Source organism: Balaenoptera borealis, assembly GCF_965194805.1.
Source record: "Balaenoptera borealis genome assembly, chromosome: 10".
Classification (NCBI taxonomy): domain Eukaryota; kingdom Metazoa; phylum Chordata; class Mammalia; order Artiodactyla; family Balaenopteridae; genus Balaenoptera; species Balaenoptera borealis.
In genome coordinates this window covers 108,280,437-108,302,583 of record NC_138874.1, presented here as the reverse complement: position 1 = coordinate 108,302,583, position 22,147 = coordinate 108,280,437, and the positions used below count along the sequence as shown (strand labels likewise).

Here is a 22,147-nt window from a genome sequence, read left to right as displayed (position 1 = left end):
GAATGTTTCCATTGGGTATTGATAACTCTGTTTCAAGTTGTGGTCTTTAACTAAGTCATGACGCATTATTATTCATTCCAACTGATTCTTGATATTATGGTGGGCACCAACGTTAAGTCATAATTCTAAATTATTTTCTCTACTGTGAAATCAGTAACCCTTTTTTCCCCTTTACTATTTGTATTCTTTTGGTATTGTTGTAGATTGGGGTTTCTCAACCTCAGCACTACTGACATGGAGGGAAATCCTTCTCTGTGGCGGGAGGGGAAGGCTTTCCTCAGCACTGTAGGATATAGCAGCATCCCTGGTCTCTACCCACTAGACGCTAACAGTGTACCCTCCCCCCCTCCCTAGTTGTGACAACCAAAAATGTCTCTAGGCATTGCCAAATATTCGCTGGGACAAAGTCATCCTTGGTTGAGAACCACTGCTGTCAACGATATAGGCAATGAAAGTTAGTTAGAAGCACATTTATCTATTGATCCTTGTATAATCAAGAGAAATCAGTTGAGAAAGTGTCCCAAAAGAGAGAAAAACAAAAATCTAGTTAATACAAACATAACCCCTGGGACCAGGTAATTAAAGATGTAATTAACTGGTTGTCTTACCAAAATCAATACAAATTGCAGTTTCATCCATCTTAGCTATAGACCATGTTTTCTTCTAGTGATGTTCCTGTCAGAGATCTTAGGACTAAGGATGGAGAAAACAAGCCAGGGATGGCATCTTTGGTTGCATAATAAATAAATGTGTTTGACTCACATCAATCTGATTACTCTGCAAATTTGATCACTCTACCAATTTTCCTTTATAATTGGAAACACAACAATCATTTATGATTGGGGAAAAAGGAGGTAAGGCTCTGGGTAAAGAGGCATAAATAGGAAAGGGAGAATAAAGCAATTCATTTCAACGCAAAGTGCTTCTTATTTGTCAGTGCCGTCCAGCACAGGGCTGTGTTGCGGGTAAGGCAGTGAGCTCCCTGTCACTGGAGGTGTGCAAACTGAGTTGTAGCATGGGAAATGGGAAGAGATTAGGTCAGGCGGATCTTGATTTGAAAGCTCAGTGGCTTGGCTATAACTTCACTGAGCCTCAGTTTCCTATCTGTAAAATGAGACTACCTAACATAAAAGGTTGTTTTGAGAATGAGAGATGCCATTTACAGAAGTCCTGACTTAGGCTAGATATTCAATAAAGGGCAGCTTTGTTTCTAATTTCTGTATAGGCCCATGCTTCTGTTGGAGGGTTGGGTGGCTTCACCTCTAGACTCTACCCTGACAGACACCCAGGAATCCTGGCTACGCAGGAACTGCTCCAAAATGGCTTTATCCATCACCATAAAGCAAACATTTTGCAGTACCCATTAGATGCATATTGTTATTAACTTTTCCCTGAAAGTATCCTTGACTGTTTCATGGGTTGAGAAAAAGAACGAGCAAGAAGAATAATGGTTAAGTGCTCCATTCACTGAATCCTGGTTTATGGCAGCAATAAAAACAGTGCGTTATCCAACCATAGCGTCTATTTTTAAGTAAGTTAAGCTTAGCTTACACTATGCAGACCTGCATGGAAATGTGGACTTGAGTGTCCGGAAGCATCTCGGGGTAGGTTATGCTGGCCCGGCTTCCTGGCATGAGATGCTCGGGTGGGGGGGCGGGGTGAGGGGGCAGGGGTGTGAAGAACCACAGGCAAGGAGAGAATGCCCTTCTCCTATTGCTGGAAAGCTTTCCCTCTGCACAACCCTCCGCAGCTGAGAAGGGCCACCAGACCCGGAACAAAAGAAACCAACATACCTGTGTCGACCACAATCTAGGTCTTACTTTGTCATTCATCAAAACCTTTACTATTTCAAACTCTTTTGGTTCCAAAGAGAATACTTCATCAGCAAGGCTCTTGAGTGCTGGAGCAGGGTGTAGGCTAGTGGTTTTCAATTACTTTCAAAGATACGGACCCGTCTCCATACATCAAACCTCCCAGAGGAGACTGACCTGTAAGACAAACGAAAGGGACGCCCTCTGGCTGAGGGAGGGGTGGGAACTGGAGCTTTGCAGTCTGTCCACCTCCTGCTGCACAGCTCCCCCTAGTGGCCTGGAGGCATCCCCTTGAGCCTCTAGGGCTCCTGCAATCCCGGTCGAAAACCAGCGGTCTCGGCCATTTCAAATCCCTTTCTTAAGAGCCTTTGGCTGCACTCCTTTGCGCACAGTGGGCTTACAGGCCTTTCTAACGTCAGTAGGTAGTACAGTAGCTGCACCAGCATTTACTGAAAAAGCACAGCAGCAAACACCCGTTCACTTGATGTTGCCATGATTTCAAGTGTCTGTGAAAACGTTGCCAGAAGTACAGAGTCTTGAGTGTGAATGATGGTTCTTCCATCTTTGGGAAGTGGAAGTTGGGGGCTGCTCTCATGGACACTCTGCTGAACTTGCTTAGATTCCGAAGTGTCTAGAACAGGGTCTAGCACATGGTAGGTGCTCAACAGGCACTGGCTGAATAAGAAGGAGCCCAGGGCCCTGGAAGTGTCCCAGCTTGATCATGCTCTCCATCACACTGCTAACGTTTAATTCCAGCGTGAGAATTGCTGGATTTTGCTGACTAATTATTTCCCCCTCTCTTCTGGCTCCTATCTCCTGAGAAAATGAAGACAAAATATGAGATAAGATACATTTACATTTTTAATTTTCTTTTAGGAGAACAGCCTTTTTATTTTTTAAAACGCGATCATGGCGGCAATTGGCACAAGTAGATGCTGAAACCAATTAGTGGGATGACGTGAAGTAAGACCAAAAAAATGTCGATTTAATTGAGGAAAGTTGCAATATAAAATCCAGCTGCCAGGCTTTAAAGTTGTAATTAACTCTAGGAGGAAGAGAAGGCTCATCAAATCACGCTGGCTGCATCTTCGGTAGAGTGTTTGCACAACCTCCTTTCTCATTTAACTCTCCCCTCCTTCAAGGTCCTCTCAGGCGTCTTCTGATCCGTGTTAAATATTCTTCTCCGGGTGATGACTTTACAACTCAGTGGCTACAGGGAAGCTCTTTCCTCTGGAGAGGTTTTGGGCACTTTCTGTTTGAACAAGGCCACATCTTAAGTTCTGCCCAAAGACGTGAAATGTGGCAGCCGACACAGTCACGCTACTAACTAGCATCTCAAGTCTATCTGAGGTCAGAAACAATGGTTTTGTTGGAAATGATTAAAACACAGTCAGTCAGGGTGCTAAGGATATCAAGCTTCCAGTCAGGACAGGCATTAACCCACCCACCTATGAGATAGTTGACACTCGATAGACTCACTAAACAGTGAAGGAAATCTGGAAGGAGACAGTAAGGATTCAAACAGAGTCTGAAAATTCTCCCCACAGCCCCCAAGTCTCTCTCAACCCAGCCTCCCCAGTGCCTGAAATCTCCTCGTCACAATTCGTACTGTGGTTGATTTCACCAGTTATCTTTTGAAAAAGGTAAAAACTCTGAGAAGGCATCTCTATTTCCCTGTGTGAATTAGTTGATCAGATACATTTCCTCTCTGGCTGTAGAGATACAGGCAAATGGGTAGGTCATTGAGTTGTGAGTGGTAGCTCATTGACCAAGCCTTTGTTTACCCTTCTCATTATGACCTTCCAGCATGTGCTAAGTTGTACAACAAATAATATTATAATGGTATATTATAATATTATAATCTCTGCTATATTTCTGGCAAAGCCATTCTCTGCAGCCTCTCTTCTCTCTGGAAAGGCAGAGAAAGCAGAAACCTAATTCATGGGCCCCTTTCTCATGATCACTGTTCACAGAAAGCTCTGCATAGTGAAAAATGTCAAGTCATACATTCCTGACTAGGAATGGCAAAGAACCGATACTATAAGGAAACAAAGGAGCTGGAGTGCATACAGAGATGCCCGTTTGGGGCAATAAATGGGTCTTAAGGTTGTATGCAATTCTTCTTGAAAGTATTAGGGGCATATCAATTTTCATTTCAGAAATGTTATCCTCTTTCTCACCGATCTTTAATGTGCGGTGACTAATGATTTTAACTTTCATTGTTCTTGCCCTTGAGCTTGTCAATGAAATAATGATCTTCCACGAAACATGTCCAAGTTCTGCAACCTGAAGAATTCTTTTGCAGAGTAAATCCTGATGCTCTAATTGATCTGTTGTATCTGTTTTTGCTTTAATACATTGAAATATTTTACTCATCAAGGAAGTGAGTAGGATAGATAATTTGATGTCTTTTCCTTTCTTAACGTAAACCTTTCTCCAGGGAGCACACACAATTAGGAAACATCGAGGGTGAGCAACAAATAGGCTGAGCTTGTTTTTTTAAGTGTCTATAAATTCTGTAGTGATGTCCCCTCTTTCAATCTTGATATTGGTAATTTGTATTTTCTCTCTTTGTTTTGTCAGTCATTGAGGGTATGGACTGTGTCAAACTGCCCAAGCAAAACTACGTTTCCCAGGATTTCCTTCTCTGCTTTTTTTCCGGGTCATGGTTGGGCCCAGGAGAAATTAACATGAGATTTGGAAGGCAGAAGGAAGCGGCACCCAGCTCATAGGCGGGCAGGCACTGTTCAGCTCCTGCTCGTTATTGCTTCTCTGTAGGCTCACCTGATGGGTGGGGACAGCAGACAAGCCTGCAGGTGCTCCAGATCCTGCTGGATCTCCTCCTTCAGCTTCTTCAAATCCCGGCCCAAGTGCACCAGCGGGTCGGTCACTTGAGACATTGAAGGTGGATGCTTAGCAATGGTGAAGATGAATGCAGGTTCTAGTTTGCGCTCCTGCATTCCAGCTGGTCCTCCTTGCTTGTCCTGGTTTCTCCCACTTAATGTCCCCTTTTCATTCCTGACAGAGGCCCCTGTAGGCTTCAGTCACTGAAGCATTACTTCACGTGGACTGTTTAACCAGCTCCCCCAGTTACATAAGGTCAAATTCCTACATCCCACATTCTATATGGCTCATATTGGCTCAGATACTGCGATCAGCCCCCAACTGAGAAAATCAGTGTTGCTAAGGGATAATCAATGTTACCAATTTCTTCAAAGAATTGACTATTGTCCTTGTTAATATTCTCTCTTATTGATCTATTTTCTATTTCTTCAATTGCTGCTCTTATCTTTATTTCTGTCCTCCTTTCTATATATTTGAGTTTAATTCACTCACATTTTTCTAGTCCCATAACGTGGAAACTTATGTTCAAAAAGAAGAAGATTTTAAATCAATCATCTGAGATTTAAAACTATACATTTCTTTTAAGTCAGTGCTTTACTGGAATCGTTGAATTTTTGATATGTCGTGTTTTTATTATCAGCTTTCAGTGCAAATATTTTCTTATTGCTTATGATTTCTTCTTTACCTATACACCGTATAGAGGTATGTTGTTTAATTTCCAGGTATTGGAAGATTTTCTAGATACCTAGATATCTAGATATTTCCGTATATATCATGTGTCCTGATGAGTTGACCCTCTTATCACTATGAAATGCTCCTCTTTATCTCTGCTCATGGTCCTTGCCTTGAAATTTATTTTGACTGGTCTTAATATAGCCACACCAGCTTTTCTGTGCTCATGCTTTGCATGATATGTCTTTGTCCATCCTTCATCTTTTGGCCTATCTGAATCTTTATATTTAAAGTGCATCTTTTTTTTAATATATTTGTTTTGCCATAGCATAGGAAGAAAAATCATAAAAATTACTAGATGAATTGTGAAGAAAGAAGGGTTTCTAAATGGTATTATGTCTGGATAATAATACCATTATTATCCAGACATAAGCTAATAATACCAAATATTAGCTTTCACGAATTTAGGCAAGTGATTGATTAAAAATATAATCTCCCCATAATTTGGCAGTTGCTCAGCTCACCCAGATCTTTTTGACAGCTGTTTCTTAAACAGTAGAAATATGAGACTGTCAGAGACAGTTTGGGTTGCTGGTGCTACGTCTTGCAATAATAACATCATTTGAATGAAATGAGATTATAACTGTTTGCTGCTATCTCTGAACAAACACCATCGTCTTGCAGCATCTCAGAGGATCTGCTGACAGAGTTCGATGACGCTCACTGAAGCGCTTATCGTGAGAATTGAGATGAAAAGACAAAGAAGGGAGAGCAAAGCAATTATTCCACTCTAAACAATAGATGTCTTGAAATTAAACAATCTTTAGTAGTTAAATGACCTTATGTACCTGCACTCTTTCCTATCCATCACCGATGTGTACTGTCTAACCTTTCAAATTGCTAGACTGAATTAAAACTTTTATCTACACAGTCAGAAAAATATGAAAATCAATATAATAGTCATTACTATGGTGATAATTATACTCTGCATTTATTCTTTTCTATACTTCTCCTACTTTGTTCCTGTGAAAAACTGTTTCCTGTTCTCCCTCACAGCTAAACTCCTCAGTTCAACCAGGCAAGTGACATCGCTGAAGGTTGGGGGAAAATGAAAGAGAAATATGGCGCAGAGCAGAACTAGTCACCCAGCCTGCCTCTGCAGGGCATACCCAGGCTCCCGACCACCTGGGAGCTCCAGACATTCCCCGGATTGATGGAGGTGAAAAGTTGGTTTTCACTTCCCTTTTTCAGCTGTGTCTAAGCCTCCTCTCCTGAGTCTTCATTTCCTGGACCAACCTCTTCTTAAAATGACTGACAGTGGGAGCCTCAAGCCCTGCAGGGGTGCGGACGAATCCTCCAGCCTGCACAAGAGACCCTTGAAATAGTCCCATACCAGGCACACTCTGTTTCTAAGTTGTGCAGCCTCACATGATCCCACAGGTGGGACACCTCTTAACCCAGGTGAGGCAAGACTGAGCTAAATTCAGTCCAATTTCTTTTCAGGCTCTTCCATTAAGGTTTAAAAGATCTTGGGGTTCATGCTCTCCTAAAGTCTCCCAGTTTCAGTAGGTACTGTCATGCCCATTTTACAGATAAGAAAACAGAGGCTCTGAGAAGTTAAGGACTTGGTCAAGGCCATACCTCAATAAGTGCCAGAATTTCCACCATTCCTACAAATTCAGAATTCCTAAAATAAAAATCATCCCGACCTACCCCTCCAATGAGACAGGAACAGCTGGACTCGACCCTCACCCTGTCTCGGCACACGACTCACCCTTCAGTCTCATCTAAATGAACGTTGACTCTTCTCTCCAAATTGCAGAGGCAGGCCTCAAATAAATTTCCAATCATCCTCTCAGTACACAGAAACTACATAAATTATATTTAATAGCATTAACCTACTTTATAATGACTCTCCAAAGCAGGAAACATATCCATGGAGACTAATTCTATTTGAATAGATTTTTAGAAAACACCAGTAGATAAAAGAACAGACTCCAGTTTAGACAATACAGGAGAAGAAAAAAAAAAATAAAAGAATAAACTATCCCCTAATGAAGGGGGTGAGGATGGGGAAATGGAGAAGAAATAAAGATTGGAAATGTTTACTGTGCATAATGCTGATTTTAGATTTGGACAGGATCACCGATGTAACCATGTTATAAAACATCCCCCCAAACAAAACAGCCACGTTGACACAGCTGTGTCACAATGTGTGCTTTGGATCAGGGACTGATTAGAAAGCAGAGGGTGAGATGGCTCAAGGGGCTGACTCGGGACACAAAGGATGAATGAGGTGAGCGCTGGGGGGGCTTGTTTGGATTGCGTGCTAGTTAATTGCTTGTCCTGGGGCTGCTGGCCAGACGCTTGGCCAGCGGGACAAGAGGACGTGCCTATGTTTGATCTGGGTCCTTTCTAGTACTGAGTCAGGGCATGTAGCAGGTGCACAATGAATGCTTATCACGTGATTGCATTTCAAGCTCGGTAAAAGGGTACTTATTTCCCTTATCAGTTGTAACTAATAGTTCTACCCTCTTCTTCATGGTATAAGTTATAATCAGTTAGAGTATTAATAGCAAAGGATGAGCACAGAGAGTAAATAAGCATTAACATGATGGGCAGAGGGTACATTAGATTTAATTTTCTTTAATTAACTATATGTGCTTATGGGATATATAATTCATTCTTTAGAGGGAGAAAAGGAGGAAGAGAGAGAGAATACGAATGAGAAAGAAAGTGAATTGCTAGGAGTGGCCTGTCTTGCCGTTCCCCAGAGTGTTTTCCAGTAAGAAGGAGCTGGGCGGGAGCGCTGCAGAGCGTCAGGAGCGGGGGTGACAGTGGGCGTGACAGTCTCTACACTCAAGAAGGTCTCAGACTGGCTCACCAGCTCTAAGGGGGATGAAACTACCAGCCCTGCGGGTGGGATGATGTTAGGCCCCAACTCCATCCACGCAGAGCTGAAAGCAGGTCCAGGACACGGAGGTGACGGCCACCCAAGGTCATGCATGATCACTGGTCCATCCCATCACGCCCTTCCCCAAGTGCAGGGACCGAGTCTTGCTCATCCATCTACCTTCCATCCCCACACACAGCTTGGCTCAATGTAGAAGCCCAGAAACATTTGTTGAATGAACAGATGCGCAAGTGAATGAATGAATGAATGAACTGTTTGTTCTTACATCTGTGGTTAGTAGAAACCGCTCTTTTTACTTTAGGAACCATTCTCTCTTGTTGTTTCTTTGAATCGTTTCCTCTGTGTTTTGTGACGTTGCAATGCACAACCGCTCTCACACCTTACATTCAAATCCAGCCTGAAATCCTTGTGCTGGGGAACAAACACAAAAACATTTTGAAAAACACTCCAACCCTAGGCCAACTGAAGTCCACCCATCGCGGCATGGCGGGAATGTATGTGGGAGGGAATTGATGTTTATTTATGTATCTACAATGTAAGTGGTTTATAACCTGGTTTATCCTCAGGAGTTTCTGGCTAAACTCTATCTTTCACGATATTCTCAGCCACAGAAATTCCCCCTTCACACACAGATATTTTGAACTCCTGCCCTGACCAGCTTTATGGATTTGGCATCCTTATAGCCAGACAGCACTTCTAAAGGGCAACAGGAAGAACACAGTGGATCTTGACCACCTGTCCTGCAGAGGAAGCTTTGATGAAACCAATCCAAGGGCATGCTGGGGCTGAGAAATTATCTTTGGGGCCAGAAGCCCATCTCCAGCCCTCTCTTGATAATGACATCTGGCAAGCGGTGAGAGGTGAGTTTATCCACTAGTGAGGCAGTGTAAAAGGTCAGCTGGCCAGCCTGAACCTATTAAATAAGCTAACCCATGTCACATAACATCGGCTATATGCTAGAACTCTTCTAAATGCTTTGCACATATTAGTGTATTATCTCATTTAATCCTCAGGATCCAATGGGCTTGTTCCCACCATCACACTCATGTTACCTGGAAGACACTGGGACCAGGAGCACTTGAGTCCATGTTCCTGTGTTATGGGTTGTAGGCAGTGGGGCTGGGAGGGGGACCGAGTTAGGTCACGGCAAGTCTGCATTGCTTCTCGTCAAAGGCTGTGTTGCCTTTCCAGCTACGACCTCTGGGCATGAGACTTCACCTCTGATATCCATTACTTCGGTTACATGGGGGATAATTCGACAATAATATCTACTTCACTAGGTTGTGATAAAGATGAAAATTAATCACATCTAGTGATGCTTGGCCCATAGTTTCTGTTTGAAAAATGGAGTCATTTTTATTAGGCTAAAGGTTGAAAATGGGATAAACATGAATTCCAACTTCTATTAAGTTTAATTTGCTTTATATATAAATACAGGTTGGACTAACTAAAAACAGAAACCTGCTTATATTGATTTTCCTTTAAAAATCATTTTTATAAAGTAAATGTCACAGAGCTATTTCTTATGACATATAGTTCCCAGACAGCTTTGCGTTTCCAAGACTATTAGTTTCAACATGTCAATACATCTAGCCCACGGGCAGGGAAGGTTAGTACTAAACTTGGTAGTCAGGTCTCTCTGTGGGGCTCTTTGGATTTTTTGTACAAAAAAAATCAAATTTCCTTCCTCCTTCCACATAAGAGGCTATTCCATTTATTGATTATCTAACGTGTCTCAGCAAAGCTCCTTTTCCCTAGTGTTGGATGTGCTCCCCATCACAGCCTTGTGAGGAAGGCATTATTAATCCCATTTCACGGAGGGGAAGCCTGCGTCTCCATGTGGTTCCGTGACCTGCTCAAGGTCACACAGCTAGTGAATGGTGGTGCTGGGGTCCCAGCTCCCTGCCAGCGCCCAAGTCTGTGATCCCTAAAATGTATCCTGTGCACTAGGCCAGGCTTTCTACAGGTTTGGGTTCTGAAAAATTGTAAAATTTTTGATGTTTAAGCCCCTTTTTGGACAAAAGATTTGGAAAATTAAAAATTACACACTTTCCTATCCTGTAATAGTAAATAGGCCAAACATGAACCATTGCTTCATGATCCAAGTTTATCCTTATGAACTGTCATCATCCTATCTCACCATATAGAGGTGGGGAGGACCCACTTCTTCTATACACAATGCCTCAATTGCTATGATTTGGAATACTTTTGCTTTTATATTTACTTTATCATTTTTTGCTGGATTATTGTAAACTACAGACAATATGATGTATTACCCTTAAACATTTCAGTACATCCTTCTAAAAAATAAGGACCTTTTCCCATCTAACCATACCACCATAATTATAGCTGACAAAATGAATGTCATCCTAGAGTCCATCTATATATTCAGATTTCCCCAGTCGTCCCAGAAATAGCTGGTCAAATTCTCTCTTGAAATTCTTTCCCATGAGAGAAAATAGCTGATCTTGTCTGAAAACTGGCATTTGGAGGCATGCCCCCAAGCAGGGGGTCAGAAGAGGTTTGGATGACTCCAGTGAAAGCTCCTCGCTGAAACACAACAAAACCAAACCTCTTGGCCAGAGAGAAGATGCACCTACAATCAGGCAGTCTCATGTGTACAAGTTACATTTACTATTTAGAACTCAGTGGTGGTTTTCCCGGGGCTTGTTACCTATTGTAGCTGTTGCTGCCGTGTCTAACCTCTCCTGCTGCTGGAGGCATGACTCATCTTCCCCTCTGGTGGACACTCAAGGTCACAGTGAGGTGTCAACCAGAAAAGCGGACAGCCCCCTCCCAGCTCGGACTGCCCGCAGGGAGAAGTTCAAGGGCTGCCAGTGTTGAATCTCAGCGCTCTAGGTAGGGAGGTACAGATGCTGCAGAAACCTCATCTGTTCTTCCAGCGGAGTGACCAGCCACCGGGTTTCCCTGAGGTTGAGTGGACGTGGGACTTTTGAAACAGACCAGGACCCTGTGGGGCTCCTGGGCACAAAAGCCCTTCTGTGTCCCGCATTTCTTTATTACAGGAAATAGGCTTCATTCAGCTTCCAAGACCTTCCCTGAGCTCCAAAGGGCAGGTTCAAACAGTTGCTAATTAGGGAAGGGAGGGGAAGCAGAGACAAGGGAGGAACAGTCAAGAAACAATAGTGCAGCCCTGGGGCAGGGTCCTGGTTCCCCCTCAAGGGATACACATCACGGTACCTTTGAGCTGTTTTGCAGATACTGAAACGCCCTCCAGGTGCCAACCGGTCTGGTTTCTCAGACCCCTTGGAACCGGAAGGTTTATCATGCTGACTCTCACTTACCTCACCACCAACCAACCAATCAGAGGAATGCCCACGAGCCGATCACGCCCTCTTTGAACCATTACTACAAAACTCCTCACTACGCCCTCCAGGTCAGGACACACAGTTTTGAGGGCATTAGCCTGCTGTGGCCCCGTTTGCCTGGCAAAGCAATAAAGCTATTCTTTTCTACTTCACCCAAAACTCCTGTCTCAGATTTAATTCAGTGTTGGGGTATAGAGGCCGGATTTGGCTTTAAAACGTTCAGTTTTAAAACTGGGACAAGTTGACCACTCTACTCGTGAGGGCCCTCTGTCGGTCTCTTGTGGTGCAGCTCTTCCCTTTTACTTGGGCTGACACTTCCATCAACCAGCAGTAGTTACTGAGCCCTCTTTCAAGTCCAGCAGAGTACTGGGGTGGGCTATACAAAGAAGGGCGATGGGAACTGACATTACTGACAACCCACTGTGTGGCCAGCGCTTCACAAAACCAACCCGTTCACCCGGTTCACCCCAGGTGTTACCTCTAGGGGGAGGGGAGTGGAGGTGCTTCTCTCCTGGTCTCCAGCCAGTCTCCTGCCTGGACGTTAGAATCGCTTGGGCAGCTTTTAAAACAACGATTCCAACATCTCATCCCCCAAGAGTGGGGTGAAGGCCTAAAAAATGCTTCTAGTTGATCCTGGATACTCTTTTTCATGGATCCCAGCCCAGACCTATAGGTCTCTCAATGCAAAACTCTAGGCAGCCAATCTAGCTGGCATGTATGAGAAACGTGATTTGCCCAACTGACATGCAAGATGGCTCCCTTCGAACAGAACCAGTATGAGAGCAGCCTTGCCAGTGAGGGACAAGCTTACGGTGGGGCCCAGGCACTCTGGACTGAGATGCCAGCTCTTTGCAGGCTGCCCAGACTCCTTCCCCCACCAGAGAAATGGGGAACTCCTGGTCCAGCTGGCTCATTATTGAGCCAACCCCAGGTGAGTTCCTGTGGTCATTTGCAGACAAGCCAGCTTGTTGCCCCACCCTATCTTGTATGAAGAAGTGAAAGTCACGGGCTTCCCTGGTGGTGCAGTGGTTAAGAATCTGCCTGCCAATGCAGGGGACACGGGTTTGAGCCCTAGTCCGGGAAGATCCCACATACCGCGGAGTAACTAAGTCCGTGCGCCACAACTACTGAGCCTGTGTGCCACAACTACTGAAGCCCGCGCACCTAGAGCCTGTGCTCCACAACAAGAGAAGCCACCGCAATGAGAAGCCCACACACTGCAACGAAGAGTAGACCCCGCTCGCCGCAACCAGAGAAAAGCCCACGCGCAGCAGCGAAGACCCAATGTAGACAAAAAATAAAATAAATAAAATAGATAAATTTTTTAAAAAAAGAAGTGAAAGTCACAGTGAGTGCCTGTTACATAATACCCACACCCATGTCTCGAATAAAAGTTGGTAAAATATGACAGGGTCTCATGAGAATATAATCAATAAGGTCAGAGAGACAATAAACAATGTGGGAGTGGAGAAGCACAACAGAGTCCTTAGGGCTGGGGTGGGTCTGGAAGGCTTCGTGGAGGAGGTGGTGTGGACAGGAGAATGTCTTCTCAGAAGAGGATGGATTTCCCCATCATAACAGAAATTCATTTGGAGGAAAAAATAGGAGTGTCACTTCATTTTCAGACTTGCATTTTAAGGTCACTGACATTACCAGTGAATATAAAACTTAAAAATTAAGAACATAAACCCCTGAGTTGAGCTACCTATGTCTAAGTCTGGGTTTCTGGTTATGGAACCATGGGCAAGATACAAGCCTTGTCTATAAAACTGGAATAACAATAACAATAAAATCTGCTTAATACGATTGTGGTGATGGTGATCAGATAATGCACATGGTGTGTGCAGTACAGAGCCTGGGACATAATAAACTCCCAGTAAGTGCTGGTGATGATTACTGCTATCATTATTAATCAAGTGCTTAACAAGTTGCTATAATAACCTGGGTCCCATATCACCTCTCAAAATATTAAGGAACATTCTCGGTGAAATCATTACTCACAGAAGATGGCTCTCCATTAGGGTGATGGGGACATAGCTGACACTGACATTCTCACCACGTTTTGAGAATCATCAGCTTAACTCAAGATCTAGCTGATGTTTTAGTTTGCCAAGGGGAAGAATAAAACAGCACAGATTGGGTGACCTAAACCAAAAAAATTTATTGTCTCATAGTTCTGGAGGCTGGAAATTTAAGATCAAGGTGTTGGCAGGTTTGGTTTCTCCTGAGGCCTCTCTCTTTGACTTGTAGACAGCTGCCTTCTCACTGCGGTCTTTCCTGTGTGTGTGTGTGTGTCCGTGTCTTAATCTCTTCTCATAAAAGCACCAGTAGGATTAGAGCAGAGCCCACCGTAATGGCTTCATTTTAACTTAATTAACTCTTTAAAGACCGTATCTCCCAATACAATGACATGCTGAGGTACTGGGGGTTAGGGCTTCAACAAATGAATTGGGTGGGGGGTATATATAATCAGCCCATAATGGCTGAGTTCTGGTTTCCATTCTACTTCTACTGATACAGAGCAAAAGGAGGTTCTAGTGGCTTTTTTATTGCCTGATTGGGAGAAAATCTGGAATCCTTCAAGCGCACCTAACACATGGTTCCATATGCCCGCTCAGCCTGGTGAGTCTGTCTGAAACACTCAAGAGCCACAAACCAGCAACAGTTTCCAGCATAAACAAAGCAGTCACTTCCAAAGTGCTTCTGAGAAGTGAAAATGAGTTTTTAAATATGAATCATTTGTTGAACACAGCTGCTAATATGTGCAGTCAATACTTCTCATTAATGGATGGGCTGAAAAACAAATTTATAGCCAGTCTTGCATAATGAAATATGTGTACTCTTTATAATTACTAATGATTTAGAACAGATCATTCCCTTGCTTAGTAAATGGTATTTTCATATTTTTATCTTAAATAAAATAAAATCATATTAATGATATTCAACCAAAAGGAAAGGCAAAATAAAGTGGGTTTTTTTTTAAGGTTTTGGGTGCACATGTGTGTTTTTAACATGCTTTCTCAACTTTTATATTGCTGACAGCCTGCGAAATTTTATAATAAATTGTTGGCTTGTGGTGTTCAAATGTAGAAGAGCTATCCCAAATTATTGAGTTACTAAAATTTGGTCTTGCAGGCTCTTTTAAAGGTTTGTTGTTTTTTTTTTTTAAGGTACTTGGATCTTCAAAATGTTTAATTTACGTGGCTGTTTTCTCCAAGGCAGCACAAAAAAGAAAATGAAATTCATTAAAAAAAATTTTCTACCCTAATAGCCTGGAGTATTCACTTTATCTTCGCCAACACACACACACAGACACACACACACACACACACACAGAGCTCCTCTTAAAAAGTAATTAAGAGCTTAGAAAGCCTAGAAAGTGAGGTTTGATTCCAGGGTTATTTTGGAGATTCTCTTATGTTCTTTTGCTGGCTTGAAAATGTTGCCCCAGTGAGGACCAAATGGTGCACATTAGGCCTTTGGGTATCCTGATTTACTTATGAAAAGTATTCACCATTGATTATTTTATTCTTTTATCCAATTTTCCTTTTTGGGAAGATCTCTGATGTGGATTTTAAGTGTACCATTTACCAGAATCTAATTTATGGCCAGCCGTGAAGATTGGTATCTGCAAAAAAAAAAAAAGCTTTGTGATACAGGCTTAATTTACATGGCTTTATTGAGTTATAAAGTATAGATTAGACCTTAAAGCATAAATCTCCCCAGTGATGGGATGGCCATAAAGAATTGCTGTGCTCATAAAAGTAATGATATTCCCTTTGTCTCATTTATATTATGTAAATCACTTTATGCTATCGCACCATGGAATACACACATACTAAAATGTTGTTGGGATATTTAATCAGTAACTCCCTATTTTATTTGGCTAACATAATTCTAGTCTGACTTGCACTAGAGAGGCAGAGAGAGTGGTGGGAGCAGCAGTGTGGTGCTGGGCTCTGGGGCTGAGCCACACTAGGTGGATGCTTTGATATTGCATCACCGCTGGTGACCTTTCAGGAGCTCCAGCTTCCATGAACTTGCTGACTTTTAATGAGTCTGCAGTTGCCCTCTCAAGTCACCAGAATGATGCAGTCTATCAATCAGCCACCTTCATAAAGGTCACCTGTCATGGGGGAGACTGTGTAGGGATCTGTAAGTGAAAGGTGGGGTTTCCCAGGGGCGGTTCAGAGGTAACAGGACAGAATGGTTGTCTCAGACCCAAGCCCTGGCATCTGACAGATCGTCTTTGAGCCAGGACCACCTTGGAGGGATTAAGAAATTCATCCAAAGCCACACAGATAGTAAATACCTACTGCACAAGGTAGTGAGGATTAAATGCCACCAATTATCAGTTCCTGGCACATTCAGTAACGTTGGCTGTTTTCATCCTTAATACTGTGATGTTTACAAGGGCACAGCTCTATGGAGACTTAGCCATCATTTGACATCAGAAACATCTATAGACAAGTTAGTGAGACCAACTGGTTTGTGATCAGTTTGATTCTCTCTTGCCAAATTTCCACTTCATTTTGTGCTGGGTAGATACACTTAAGCACAAAGAATTGGAGATACTATAATTTACTAGCGTCTGCAAGCTGTTCCAAGCCTTTCAGAAAACTTGTGATTGCCAATATTCACCAATTAAGCATCCTGCTCTGATGCGCATGATCTGAAGAGTTTCACTTCTTGGCAAAAGTAGCCAGTCTGTGATTTGCGGGACCAATGTCCACCTGCTGATCAATGCAGGGGAAACATCTCTGACCAGGCAGCCTGTGCTGCTCTGAAGTCTGGACTGGAATCTTGGTCCTTTACAGCTGGACCAGCTCTAGATTTTACGGCTTCCCTCTCGCCTGGTCTCCCAGTAAGAAAAAGCTATTTTCCTTCCACAGTGAGGGGTGACTAAAACAGAGAAATAAGTTCCTTCTCTACGTACAGATGTCGGGACAAATCTTGAAAGGGAAATGTGGAGAGCTGCGGGCATGAAAGCCGCGGGGTCCCCCAGCCGGCATCTCAGCGGTTCCCTCTAGCTGGGTCCTGCGTGGAGCCTCTGCAGTGTTCCAGTGGGGCCCCACAGAGCATCATTTATCAAGGCCAAGGCTGCAGACCTGCTTCTCCCTGCTGTGATGCTGGCTCCCCGCGGCTGCCTCCGGAGTCTCAGGACAGCCCCTGTAGCATTTCTCTCTGCTACAGTGTCTCAGGGTTCAGACAACTCAGCCATACTCTGTAGAGGCTACCTCCATGGTTGGAGTGACTGCAGCTCACGGCTCATGACACAGTTCCTGCTGAGGGTCCAGGGGCAGCTCTGGTGCCTCACAGCTCCTTCAAGGAACCAGGCATAGCTTCCTCGTCAACACACCTCTTTCGACCATTCCTTCTTGCTCTGCCCTGAAGCCTCACTGACTTGGTTAAGACATTCCTCTTCTGTTCCCTCCCTTGCCCCACCCCTGGGGGCTCCTAAGGGAATTTGATTTCCAGCCCTCATGTACTTTGTCAGGTCACTGGGAGCAGTGCATCTGGGGAGATGGAGAAAAAGTCAACTTTTTACCATTTTTCTTGGCAGTCTACTTGTATGTGCTGGAGATTACCCCAGGACCAAGGATAAGAAGCAGGAAGGCCAGAGCAAGAGTGGGAGATAGGAGAGGGCCCTAGGGAGATATTTCTGACTTCAAGGAATAGAGTACCTGAAAGCAGACTAAATGCAGTTTAAGCAGCAAGGGCTTTCTCCCCCTACATCGTAAGAAATCCAAAAGGAGCTGATTTGGGGGATTTGTTCAGCAACTCAGGGGTGTCTGAGGTGATGCCTCTGCTCTTTTCTGAGTCCAAAAGTCCAGAAGTAAGAGTAGGGTGAAGCTTCATCCTGTATCTCTCGGGGAGGGAAATCTTTCCAAGAAGATTCTCAGTATATTTCCTCTGAAGTCTCTGGACCAAATTAGGTCCCATGACTGCCAGTGGATCAAGAGCAGCTGGAAAGTGAGTTTCTGGCATATTCAGCCTCAGTTTATCATTGATCCACCAGCAAGAAAATACAGTGGGGGCTGGCGACTAGGGAGGCAACAGACAGCATTGGTGCTGGACACTGTCATTTATGAGGGCTTGAGTGGTGGCATCATATTTCTGCCCCTCTACCCCAATACACTCTAAGAATATTTTTGCAAATGCCTATATATCTTTCTCCCTATCCGCTCGCTAGGGACAATATATTAAATCTTGCAGCACAGCTCCGTGTGTGCATGTATGAAAATTCTGTGTAAGATGTGGGTTATATACACATACAAGAATTAGCTTCATTTTCAAAGAAGAAACAAAATAGCATACCTAACTAGTGGTAGAAAATAAACACCCTTATCCCTTTATTGAATCAGAGGATTTGGACCTGGGATCTGCTATGAATTTAAATGCTTCAGCAAATTAGTAACCACAGTGGTGAGAAAGCCTAGCATCTCTTCCTGATTCCTTTCCCCACCAGGCAAGGAGCCCAGCTAAAGATGGAGATGCGCTGCTATCACGTAAGCCAGAAAATGTCTGAAAGAAAATATAGAAATGTGTGAAATATAGAAAGTATTTTCTAAGATTTTATAAACCATACCACCAAATTAAAAATACCTAAGGTTATCCAAGGAAGGAGAAAGGAACCTACTTGCTGACCATTTTACAGATAAGCTAACTGAAACTCATTGGTGGTAAGTACTTAGCCTAAGAGCTAGCGTGTTGATCTGTCTGGTCCCAAGTACTGTTTTTTTAATCACATCACCCAACGAAAACCCAACACTCTAAGGATTAACAGAGATTTTCTTTAAATTCTTCAAGTGTGTAGTGAATGTTCTATTTTATTTAAATTATATTTGAAAATTAGACCCAGTAGCACCTGTCGTTCTTTTAATTTATTTTTGCACATGAGATGTAGTTTGATATTTATGCGGTATGCAAATGACGAGGCACTTCAGTGCTTGGCAACTGTGTCTCAGTCTGCATAATGGCTTACTGGACTGTTCAGTCAGGCTCAAGCAACCGCAGCTACCTTGGGACAAAAAAGCACTCAGTCTTACCCACCAGAAAGGGGATGGGCTCAAAGGAGGATAACTCATCTGTAAAGTTGCCAATTTTCACTCGATAAACGAGGCATAAATGTGCTGGATAATAACACCCACCTGCTCATGGCCAAAGTCACAATTTGAGAGCTCTTCTATTCGCTCCAAATTTCTAAAACTCAAAACATCTATCTGTCACTTTTTTGTTTATTATTTCTGAGGCAAGATGCATATAGTTGTTCACAAAATGTGTGATTTTTCTACAGAAAATCATCTGGCTGGGAAGGTAAAAGCTTTTTGGAGTGGGTGACAATCTATTGCTTGTAAGTGAAATTTTCACCTTCTAAAATAATAGGGTTGTTCTAAGAAAGGCCCTTCCGTAACACCTATTTGAATTCCCTTGCTTTGAAGCTAAAGGCGCTAAGGCAGTAAAGGTGAAAAATTAACATAAAAGCACACACAAAGCTAGTACTTAAATTGTCCTCAGAATTCTCATAACAAAATTATGTATTACCCAAGATATTGTAACTTCATTGTAGAAAAATTTAATATGCAGAAAGAAGAAAAATAAACTCATCTCTAACTGCTCCACTCTTAAGTAATTATTTAGAATGTTTTTCTTGCAATCTTTTTTTTTCTATTTTTACTGTCAGGTTTTCCAAGACTCTTAATTCCTATGATATATTCTTACTTAGGTACCAGGATCATTAAATAAAAGGATATGTAAAGTAGCTACTAAAATGTACTATAAATGGAATGATTTTTTAAATTTAATTTTTATTTTATATTGGAGTATAGTTGAGTTACAGTGTTGTATTAGTTTCAGGTGTACAGCAAAGTGATTCAGTTATACATATACATATATCCATTCTTTTTCAGATTCTTTTCCCCTATAGGTATTACAGAATACTGAGTAGAGTTCCCTGTGCTATATAGTGGGTCCTTGTTGGTTATCTATAAGTGGAATGATTTTGATTGGAATAGTATTGCGTTCCTAAGGTTCTCTCTCCTCCTGTTGTAGATGGACTTTTGAAAATGCTTTCTCAAAATCAATTAAACATAGTTGGGTATTAGCATGTCAGCAGGACTTATTTTAACACATCTACTCAATCCAAGGGCACAGGGTCGAGAGGCTGTACTCATAATTAGAGTCTGCATTGTTCTTTCTGAAGCACATCCAAATCCATCACGTCATTTAGTCCTTTCACAGACACTCTGAGCCAGGTACTGTTGTGACCTTTTTCCAGAAGAAGGACCTGAGACTCAGGGAGCAAGAGTTGAGCACTCATGAATGTCTGCAGGCCACGCCTTTGGACTCCGAGGCATGACCTTTACGAGCATTAAGGGGGTTGTCAGTTGGACCTGAGGTTCTCGTTCTTGGAGCCCTCCCAGCGGAGGTTAGGCTAGGGGGCAGCAGGAGGTTTCCTGTCCTCCTGTATTTCCTGTAATGGGAGGTTAAACTAGATTATCGCTCACGTGCCTTCATCCTCTGAAAGCCTATAATTGTGTGTTCTCACCTCGTCTAATTAGTCCCAGTGCCAGGATGATAGATGGGCACTGAGTGTTCAACAAACAAGACGTTCTGTTCATAAAACTAGGTCCCATGTGGCCCAGTTTCAGAGGAAGAACTGCAGCCTTGTAGGGGATTTGAGCTTGTTTAGGTCTCTCTCAACCACTCATGGCAAAGTGGCAAAATCCACAACTTTTTATAACTTGTCTGTGTCCTTCTCTCCTCTGCTACCCCCAAATGCTCAGGGCTTTCTCACTCTCCTGCGTCAAGAGTGCCCTCACCCCACGCATGCAGCCCTGTTCCTGCAACACCACGTGTTTGTCCCCCAGTCATGACCCATTTGACCAATCACATCCTTTCTGTCCCCTTGAAGCTACCTGGGGGGTACGTTCTGTCTGATCTCTTTTCTTAGGAGGCTCTGCATAGATTTTGCCCTCTCTGCTCTCAGAAATCAGGGAGAGGGGTGAGGACAGAAAAAGCCATGCTGGCAATTCTGAAATTGTTATAGGTAGGGGAAGGATGAAGTCTGAAAATCCCCACACATTAAAAATTGTGTGCCCTCTCACACAAAGGGAGGTATTGTCCCCGTGGTCGGTGTCATGCACGAAAGGTCTAGCACCCTGAGTGCCCATGGTACCCCAGAGCCATCAATCTGCCATCATCCGCACAGCGAGGACTTCCAAATGGGCTGCCCCTGCAGTGATATTACAAGTGGAAGAGAAATGGGGGCGGGGAGCCCACGTGGGTGAAATGGAAATCGCTTTGACCTCTGAGGCTGGCATCTGCAGTCCAATCGATGGTAGTAGCACTGACGCAACTTTGATGTGAGGAAGACAACCACGTCTGCAGTAAGGCTGCATCTGTAACCACAGGGACGAGGATCGAATCTAACTGCTCAGCTCCCGTAGCAGCGTGAGTGGACTCTGAAAGTCTTCATTAACCGAGGCATTAAGATAATGGAAAAATAATGACACACACAAGACAATCGCTTTCATTATAATGTAGGAATTAAATCAGAACATCTTTTTTCCCACCCCCCATGTGCAGTTCAGAGAAGACTCTTTCAGCTCTCTCTCAGAATGAGGAATGTTTAACTACATTCTATAACTTTAGTTCATTATCTACGAAATCTTAGAACTTTTTTTTTTTTTGGCCACGTGGTTTGTGGGATCTCTGTTCCCCCACCAGGGATTGAACCCGGGCCCTGGGCAGTGAAAGCGCGGGGTCCTCACCACTGGACCGCCAGGGAATTCCCAAAGCTTAGGACTTCATACATGTGGCAAGATGGGTTAGCTTCCCTCTCTGCCCCTTTTCTGCCAACCTGCATCTCTCCTGGCAGGGTTCCTGGGAATCTCTCACAAGGTTAATAAAAAGATGGAAAACTTTTTTTTGGTGGCGGTGGGGTGGGCAGCATAAAAGCACATTAGAATTAAGCAGGTGCATTTATTTGTCCTCTAAAAGATCCAGTGTGAAAAATCAAAAGGAGCCAAAGCTTCCCGCAGCTAAGTGCTGGCTACCTCCTCTGCAGAACGGAGCCTAGAGCAATGCTCAGAGCCGGAGGACTCAACTTACAAATCTGGGATGCAGCCAGGAGCCCTAGGGTGAGAAAGGACCGCGGGTGATCATGGCGGTGAGACAGAGAAGGAGCCTGGAAAGAAAAGGAAAGTCCAGGTGTGCACCAGGTTGAAGTGTTTGCACTGCCCTTTGGACACCGAGTGGGTAGTTAGCCAAATATAAGGTGGTGGTTCAAGTAATGCATGTACCTAGGGCCCTAAATAGCCTTATAACTAAGTATGTTACAAGCACTCAGTTGCATAAAGTTTTACTCCATCAAAATGTTAAACTAGAAGAGCAATAGTTTCCCTTGAAAGGGGCAGGGGAGATAGGATTAATATTTTAACAGTCACATTGTTGGTGGTGGTCCAGTTTTGCTTTTGTGATCCAGCCACAAATCTTTGATGACAGCTCTGGCTCTGCATTAGTTGACTTTATGACCTCTCGTGGGTCAATTGTATCCTCCCCCAAAAGATATATTT

At 43.4% G+C, this 22,147-nt stretch overlaps 2 long non-coding RNA genes across 2 annotated transcripts in view; one reads left to right on the top strand and one right to left on the bottom strand.

The window, feature by feature from the left end:
- Positions 1-6,569, bottom strand: part of LOC309635580 — a 32,920-nt gene extending 26,351 nt beyond the window's left edge. The window contains exon 1 of the long non-coding RNA XR_014248893.1: positions 1,794-6,569. This is a non-coding gene — a long non-coding RNA (uncharacterized lncRNA). The remainder of the gene's footprint in view (positions 1-1,793) is intronic.
- Positions 1-22,147, top strand: part of LOC309635585 — a 712,727-nt gene that overhangs the window by 151,497 nt on the left and 539,083 nt on the right. The gene's annotated exons all lie outside the window — the stretch shown is intronic.